The sequence below is a fragment of the Tauraco erythrolophus genome, chromosome Z (genome assembly GCF_009769465.1).
Source record: "Tauraco erythrolophus isolate bTauEry1 chromosome Z, bTauEry1.pri, whole genome shotgun sequence".
Lineage (NCBI taxonomy): Eukaryota > Metazoa > Chordata > Aves > Musophagiformes > Musophagidae > Tauraco > Tauraco erythrolophus.
In genome coordinates this window covers 83,266,281-83,275,037 of record NC_141496.1, presented here as the reverse complement: position 1 = coordinate 83,275,037, position 8,757 = coordinate 83,266,281, and positions in this window count along the sequence as shown.

The following is an 8,757-nucleotide window of genomic DNA, read 5'->3' as shown; positions in this document are numbered from 1 at the left end:
TGTTTTTCAGCGTCCCAGAGAAATGATTCCAGACAGGGATACAAAAACCCACTGCTCCCGTGATCTCTCAGCTGAGCAATTACCTCACTTGGTTGCTCAAAGATATGAACTATTTCACTTGAAGCTGAAGCTGGACATACCTTGCCAGTTGCGGAAATTCCTGCCGAAGAACATTTCACTTGAATGACAGTTAGATTGCACTGGAATTGATGAAATATTGGAAACAACACTTTTGTCAAAAAGCATTTTTCCACCAGAAGATGTTTCACATCAAATTTTACAAGCAGCTCTATGCTGAGTGTTGCAAGCAAGGCAATCACTTGGCTCTTTTTGCAGGGAAAAGCTGAGCTGATGTTGCTGACGGTGAGGAAGTCACATCACATCTTCACTGTTTGTATTTAAGGTAACCAGAGGTAGATGGCCATGTGTTTGGTGGGGAACTGATCGATTCCTGCAGTGCCATCTCCCCAGAGGGCTCTCCCTCTGCAAACCTCCACTGTCATTTCAGATGATCCCAAGCCCAGACTGTGCCCAGGTGAGGTGCAGGAAGGGTGCTGTGATGGTTTGATGTGGGCAGGTTCTGGTGGCAGGAAGAGGGGATTTGCTCCCTGTGACTTCCCTGGTTTTGGAACCGGGTCAGACCCGGTTCTGCCCACCAGATCAGACCCCCATCCCCCTCAGGGCTGAGCCAATCGGCGCCTCTGCGAATTGCCCTATTTAAGCTGGGACAAAGGAACCGGAAAAGGTGCTTTGCCTGGGAGTGAGGAGGGAAGGGAAGAGGGCGCTGCCCCCGCTCCCCGGCTCCTGGCTGGGGGCTGCCCGCGACGGGCCAGCGCCACCTGCTGAGTACGGTGGCGGCGGAGCCGCTGGCGGAACTCGGGGAGCGCCCCGCTCCAAGGGTGCCCACCGGGCCAAGTTCACCCAGAGAGGACTGAGATCTGAGAGAAACGGCCACACCAACACCAGGTCAGTGAAGACGGACCAGGACGAGGTGCCGGAGCTGAATTTCCCCTGCAACCGGTGGCGAGACAGTAGGCGGCCCCCCTGCAGCCAGGACAGACTCGGTGGAGTAGAGACCCACTCGCAGCCCGTGGAGAAGCCCATGTCGGAGAAGAGATGCCTGAGCCTGAGGATGGTCATGAAGTATGGGCACGACAAGGTAGAGACGCATCTAGAGTCCATAGGAAGACCCACGCCGAAACGAGTGGCAACAACTCCCTAAGAATCCGAGACTGTGGTAAAGCCCGCACTGGAGCAATCCGATGGGGAAGGATTGCGTCCTGCGGATGGGACTCATGCTGGAGAAGTTTGTGGATTTTCCTCGTGAGTAGGGGATCCACTGGAGCAAGGGAAAAGGGTGTAAGGACTCCTCCTCCTTTAAGAAAGGAGCGGCAGGAACAACATGGACAAACTGACCTGCACTCCCCCATTCCCTGTGCCCCTGTGCCGCTGGGGGGGAGGTAGAGCTGGGAACAAAAGGAAAGGGGGGAAGGTGTTGTTTTTAAGATCTGGCTTTATTTCTTTTTATCCTCCCAAGTAACCGGTTTTGTTTCCCTTTGTCCTTTTAAGTAACTCTTAATAAATTGCTTTGCTTTAAGAGTGGTTGAGTCCCCATCCCTGGATGTGTTTAAGAATAGGGTGGATGATCTACTTAGGGATATGGTTTAATGGGGATTAGGGACGGTTGGACTCCATGATCTCTAAGGTCTTTTCCAATCTAGAAATCTATGAAGAAAGACGAGTCTGTTTTGCCTGGGACCATGGTTGGTGGGTGCTCCCTCTCTGTTCTTGTCTCGACCCTCAGTCCTTTTATTATATTTTTCTCCTCTCCATTTCACTGGGGAAGGAGTGAGAGAGCGGCTGTGTGGAGTTTAGTTGCCGGGTCAGCCTAAACCACGACAGGTGCTCTGAACCCCACCGTGCCCGTGGTTTACATGCTGCCTTTGTGGCCTCCATACCTGAAATCACCCATCTGTTTGATGAGGTGATGTGATAATGAGGTTATGACGTTTACTTTCCTGTGCTTCACAAAGTTTTGTTTTTTATTGTACCAATAGTGTGTCTCGCTCCTTTCTGCACAGTCAATTGTCCCTGAGTACTTGCATCTCCCACTACAATTTACCATCCTGGCCTGAAACAAAAACCACTCTGGCTAGCATTAACAACAGATGCTCTTTATTCAAGTGGGGATTAAAAATGCTCCTAGAAGCATACATAAAATAAATTCTGTAGTAATCCATTCTTCCTGCTTGGCTTTATCTTTCTTGTCTGAGGTTAAAAGGGAGCAAAAATGCCAGAACATTGCTATAAAAATAGCCCTTCTTAGAGACCACAGTTGCATGGAATAGGCGGCCTAGAAGAGCTGGTTGACCTTTCCTCCCATGAGGAAAACAAGCATTTGTACTGGATTCGATTTTCTTCCTTAAGCTTCCCCTTTACAGAGGGAGAAAGCAGTCCACCCCTCGCAGAGGACACGTGGTTGTTATGGAGGCAGCGCAAGGTTCCCATGGAGAACCTCCCACCCTCCGCGGAGGGGCAGGGGCTGAGTGGGCGCCCGTCCACCGGGGACCTCTCTTCAACCTGGTCGTGTTTCCATGCTCTCGGCAGCTTGCATTGAAGTCCACTTTCAGAAATTTTTGTAGAAATGTAGTGTAGAAATACATAAACTTTTCTGAAAGGGAGTAATTTGGGACTATCGCTATCGGCCTGGTGCTGCAGTGACCTGTAAAGGACTTCCTTGAGCTTGCAGGCCATCATTAAGCCATCTTTCAAGGGGAAAAATAATCTAGGATAAGATTCCCTGAGACTGTATTAGAGGTGAACTGCACTTTTGATGTGTGGTGGGTGGGTAACAGGAGGAGGCAGAAAGGCAGAAATGGGCTTTACAATTCCTTCTCCCATCCTGCAGCTCTTACTGCATACTTCCTTTTTCATCACCTTAAAATTGCACCTACTTTCTTCTCGCCCAGCAGCATGTTTCTTGTGGGAAAAGGTTACCAAACCAATTCCACACACTTTAAATTAAATCACATTTTTGCAGGAAAGACTTAGAAAACCATGAAGAGGGTCAGCTCCAAGCACAAGCCCACCAGGGTCTGCTGCTACGTATCTTGTAGGGCAGCTCAGTCACAAAGCCTGGCACAGACCCTGTGGACACACACCTACGAAGGTGCTGGTGACTTGCACGCTCTTGGGTTCAGCATGCAGTTCGTGCTTTCACAGGCTGTAGCCTTCAGCATTGTAGCCCATGTAGCATCTGCTCTTTGGACAATAACCAACAGGTAACTCCACACATCCTAGAGGGTCTACATTACAGGTTTTTTTTGTCGTTGTTGTTGTAGTGGTTTTAATTTAAACGCCATTTTCGTGGCCTAAACACCAAAGAACTGAGTGTTGCTTTGGGCAGGTTGTGTCCTCTTCTCCAGCACAGATCTCAACTCTGCAAGAAGACTGGAGGCCTGTTTAAAGAAGTACTATAGCTGTCAGACAGTGTAGCACTGAAGACTTCCATATCTTTGCCTACCTTGGATCTCAGCTATTACTCCAACTATCTGTACAGATCAGACTTTTTTAATGGAAGGTTTACATGTCACTGGAGACAAAAGTGTGAAATGGCAGTAAGCATGTAAGAAAATGTCTGCATGTTGCTTGCAAGCAGTTGCTTCTCTGGGTGATGCACTGTACTTTGAAGGTGTGGAGATGCTCACAAAAGGTGATGGCACATGGTATTGTGAGGGGGCATTATCGGAAGGCTGTGGCTTACCACAGGGCCAGGAAGACTGTAGGTGCCCTGGCAGCCCACCCTTGAGGAGATGTGGTCCAGGATAAGAGGCAGAGGGGCTGCGCAGGGACAGGGGGAGAGCAGCACAAGTGGGTACCACACTCCACTCACAGCCTGCCCCTGCCACCCTTAACCCTGAGCAGGTCCCACTGGTCTGAAACACCTCTGAAAGACACAGCCTTGGAAATACGGTAGGGAAAAGTAGGAGGAAAATAATTTCTTCTTCTATTTTTTTTTTCCCCTCCTGCTCTTTCTTTCATTATTTCTTTTGTTCTCGTTTTCCTTTTTCTCTTATTTTTCCCCTTCCCCTTCCCCTTCTCCTTTTCTGTGCAACTTCTCGAAATGTTTTACAAAGCAGTGGTAATATTACCAACCACTGCTCATTTTAAAGGGCAAAACCAGCTGAAGTGCAGGGGTTTATGAAGGTTGCTCATGCCATGCCCCACCTCACGCTGGTTCACCTTGTGTCAGTCCCACATCGGCACCTACAGCCAGATGTGGCAGCTGCTACAGGGCAGCAGCAGCTCCCAAACCAGGCAGAGGTGCAGCCGAGAGCTGTCTGTGCACAGGTATTGCTTTGAGATGGCTTTTGTACCAGAAGTGCAAGTATAGCAATTTGGATTTAATTTTATTCTTGACCGTTTGAGAAGGTGTTGAGGTGAGGCTGCCCTAGTGATGGAGGCACCAGGCCAAAGTTGCAGGAAGCTGTGCTCAGCCCCAGAGGTGGGTACGTGACGAAGGATGCCTCAGCCACTCATCCCCACGGGATGCCTCAACCACCCCTCTCTCAGGGCCTGGAGAGCTCAGAGCGAAGGATTACAACAGTTGATTTCTTTGTAGGTTCAGGCTTAAAACTCTGTGGCTTTCTTTCTGTAACAGTATTGTCTGCACGCAGTTCAGCCTCTTCTCTTTTCCCCCAGTTATCGCTCGGAGCGTGTGATTCCTCATGTAACAATGCTGGAAATGCCCCCAACACATGCAGCCCCTCGGCTGGGGTACGGAGGATTGCTCAGCGCTGGCTGGTGCGCGCTGCCAGACAGCACCGTTCTCATTTGGCACATCTGTTTGCTGTTTCACAAGCCATAAAAATACAACAATGGTGACTCCTCCTCAAAAATAAAAGCTCAGGGAACAATTTTTTACAGCGAGTTAATACAACGAGCATCAGTGCTGCCCACAGCTAGCTGGAATTGATAGTCTGTATGAATTATCAGAGGAGTTGGGTTTCTTACAGCCATGAACCTTCACCAGTGTGCTGGGAGGTTGAGATTTGTTTAAGTAGGGACTGAGATTATAAACTTCAGCTACCACTTTAATATTTCCAGGTTTTAAGAAGGAAAATACCTTTTATATTTTGAGATGGTACCTCCAGGACAAATTATGAAAGGAAGAGGCACTGTTCGTATTTCATCTGGATTTCATGGCATTTCTAGCCATATTTTTAGGTTAATTCCTAAAGGACACTTTTAATCAGAATTAATGCAAGAATGCAGTCACAAACTCATTACTTTGGAAGGAAGACAGCTAATTACAGAGTACATGCATAGGGCAAGCAACCTTCGTTTTGCATTTTAACTACGCTCTTAACTCATGAACTATAAACCTATTAAGCTCCATTATAAATGATTCAGTATCTGATCCCAAACCAAGAAGAGTCTTTCTATCCTTCTCAATAGCCATGGGAGAAGACTGATGAAAATTACACTGGTAATGTCTTCATGATTATTCAATGGATTTCTTTTAAGCTTGCAAATTCTGTGTTCACTTGTGCACACTATGCCTGCATCAACTCATTGTAGTGAAACAGGTAATTGTAGCCTGGGATTTACTGACAAAATAACATACTCAAAGACTCTCAAAACTTCAAACTGGCTCACAGACCTTCTATACAGTAACAACTGTGCTCACATTCGGAGTTTAAATAGGTAGATATCAGCACAGTACTCGAGTAAAACATTGCAAAAGAATTTCTTATTGCCATTTTCCAAAATGTGAAGTAGCAGAATTCCTATGCTGAAAGCCTTAATGGGCCCTTCTCTTAAGAGCAGTAGTCTATAAAGCTGTTTTCTTTCACTTGTCTTTTCTCTGTAGTTCGTATGACTTCTGCTGATAAATTGGTTGACAAAAATACAGAACAGCTTTATTTCTTCTGCACATAATTTTGCATAAGTTGGTAACAACATGCACATAATTCTCAAAATTTCAGCATACAATTCCTTAGTGTGTAATTAGAGGTTCTCCTATGGTAGTTTTTGTTTTAAGGAAACACACTTCTGGTGAATTTCAGAGCTGCTTAGACTGGGGACATTTTTATGCCTAAGCTTTGCAAAGTAAGAAAGTGAAGAAAAACACATTAAAGGAGATGTGACTCCCTATGCTTGCTGCCAAGCACAAGAAGAAGGCATTTCAGGATAGTCTACTTAGACACAAAATAACAAAAAGGTGACCGAAGCACTGGCTTTGATTTATCGAGCCAACAAATCTGGTAATAAAGACACATAAAAAGCTGTAAGAGTTTTGAATCTGGAAAACGATCCCCTAAATAATAATAACATTATGCGTACTAAGCAGAATTTGCAAACCCCTATGACAGGTGTGCCCGAGTTCCCCAGGGAACAGGTGAGTTCTGTGCATCTCCGACACTCTGCGGTGTGTTATGGTCTTCACTGTAAATCTTCATTGGTCAGCTCGCCACCTTTCTCCCTCTCCTCCAAAGTCAAACACAGAAAGAGATGAGGGTTGGTGTAAACACAAGGCCTCTTTATTTTGTTTCAACAGTACATGACTTCCCATTTAGCATGATCAAAACCAAGCAGAACAGTGGGAATCGCATATGCCATTTTTCCTAATACATTGCTGCTCCTTAAAACTACGTGCGTACAACAGGAAGGATAAATTCAACAACATTAACTCCAGTTAGGCATTTTCCACAAATGAAAGAACCAGAGCCTACGTACAACAGGCAACAAGCAGACAAAACCAATGACCAGAACCAGAAAAGCTTACTCTAGTGAGATGTGAACTCTCCTTCATGGAAAGAAGGTTCATCTTGAAGCAAGAGCTGCAAATTTCCTCAGCTAAGGAGTATGTGCACCCACTTTTCCAAAGCTCCATCAGCAAAAGCTGTTAAAAGAACACACAACCCAGCTCTGAAGCCACCAGGCCAGATAGGACACAGAGATCAAAGCCTTCAGTTGTCACTAACTCCAGTCCCTTCTACTGAAAGCTTATCTCCAGGAAGCTTTTGTACCTAGGAGCACTTGGCTAAGCAAAGCATTTGGTGACTTAAGTGCAGATCAAGGTAAAACATTTTTACGTTTTTGTCAGGTGCTCCAGTTTACCTCCTGGTCTTGGTTGGGTTTAATTGTTGCCGCTGACTCAAGTCGTTATGCCAAATCACCGAGCCTAAGAGCTGTGCAAGCATAAGAACATCTACCTCAGGGGACAAACCTCTTGGGTTGAAGCATTAGGTGGGCAGGTGTAAGGTTGCTTTTTATCCTTAGCCTTCTCCCAACTCCACTTATTCAGCATAGTGATTTTCAGACTAAAACCAAGTGTATGAGAAACCACAAACTAAAGCCAGAATTAAAGCAAATACACACTCCTGAGTCTTGACCAGAGGAGGAAGTGTGAGTCTAGACATGACTACTGCATTCGCTTCTACAGAAGTGACTGCCTCTGCAGAAGCCACCAGGGACCTCGTTGGCTGGAGCACACTCTGATCTAGGGCATTTTCTAAGAAAGAATTTCCACTGAAATTTCCAGGAAACTGCCCTCCAAAAACATTGCTCAGCCTTTTGAGAAAAACTAACTGTTCTATTAACTTGACACAACAGATGATTGTTGTTGATGTTGCTGATGTCCTTTTGGCTTCCCAAGAATTGCTGTTATTATTTTTCGTACAGAGAGCCTTGCAGATGTCATTTGCTGGCTTCTCTGTTGAGAGAAGCACAAGTTGTTGCACATATAGCACAAAGGCTTAAAAAACCCACAGCTTTGGGTACCTAAAAGTTCACTAGCAGGTATAAGCTTGTGCAGTTTAAAACATGCTGTGCTCTCTGCAATGTGCTTAACTTCAAAACAATCTGTTTTTTAAAACAGCTTATTTTCAGCTACTCTAGACACAGCAGATGCTTGTCTGCCTGTGTTGGACTCAGTCACCGCTGCCTCACCAAGCACATGACAGGACGACATTTGGGGCAGGCAGGAGCAGAGATTCTTCCCCGGGATCAGACTAGTTCAGTCTCTGACCTGGCCAACGCTAAATGTCTCACAGGACACGTGGAGATAAAGTATAACGTGCCCTTGCATTAGGTTTCTTCTGGAGGTGTTAGCAGCTAATTCTGATTTAAATGTTGAAGTACAGGTTGGGAGGTTGAAAAGTGTTACATAATCATGCTATGAGTAGCTACAATTATTTAGCCTTGTATTATTAACAACGTAAGCAACTGGTTTGGAAACCTGCACAGTTATTAGGCCTCAATGACTTTCAGAAGGAATGAGGTCCGTGATTTGTAACAAAACATTACCTGAAAATGTATCTTCTTTTCTGAGCGTTTTCCACCTAAAACTTCACTGACATGTCAACTTGGTTTTAAGAGTTCCTCTGATCTCACTTCTTTCTACTTTGCATTATTTTGTATTCTGCTGCTATCCTTCTCAAATCTCTTCTTAAATTGATTTTTTTTTCCCAGTTCTTTCTCAAATTTTCAAAATCCCTTCCCTGGCTATTTTTAAAAATGCTTTTTACTTGTACACTATCATTTTAGAGACAAGTTGACCACTGCTACACACAGGGCTGCAGATAAGGCAGCTCCATTTATTCACTCAAATCCAGTATCTTAAAAGCTGTCCATCTTATCGTCTGTTATGGATGGTTCCTGGAAATGCTTAAAACAATATTTTTAAACAGCTTGTCTGTGCAATGTTGTTAATATATTTTCCTTTTAAAACTGCAATATTCTTTAAATGAACTT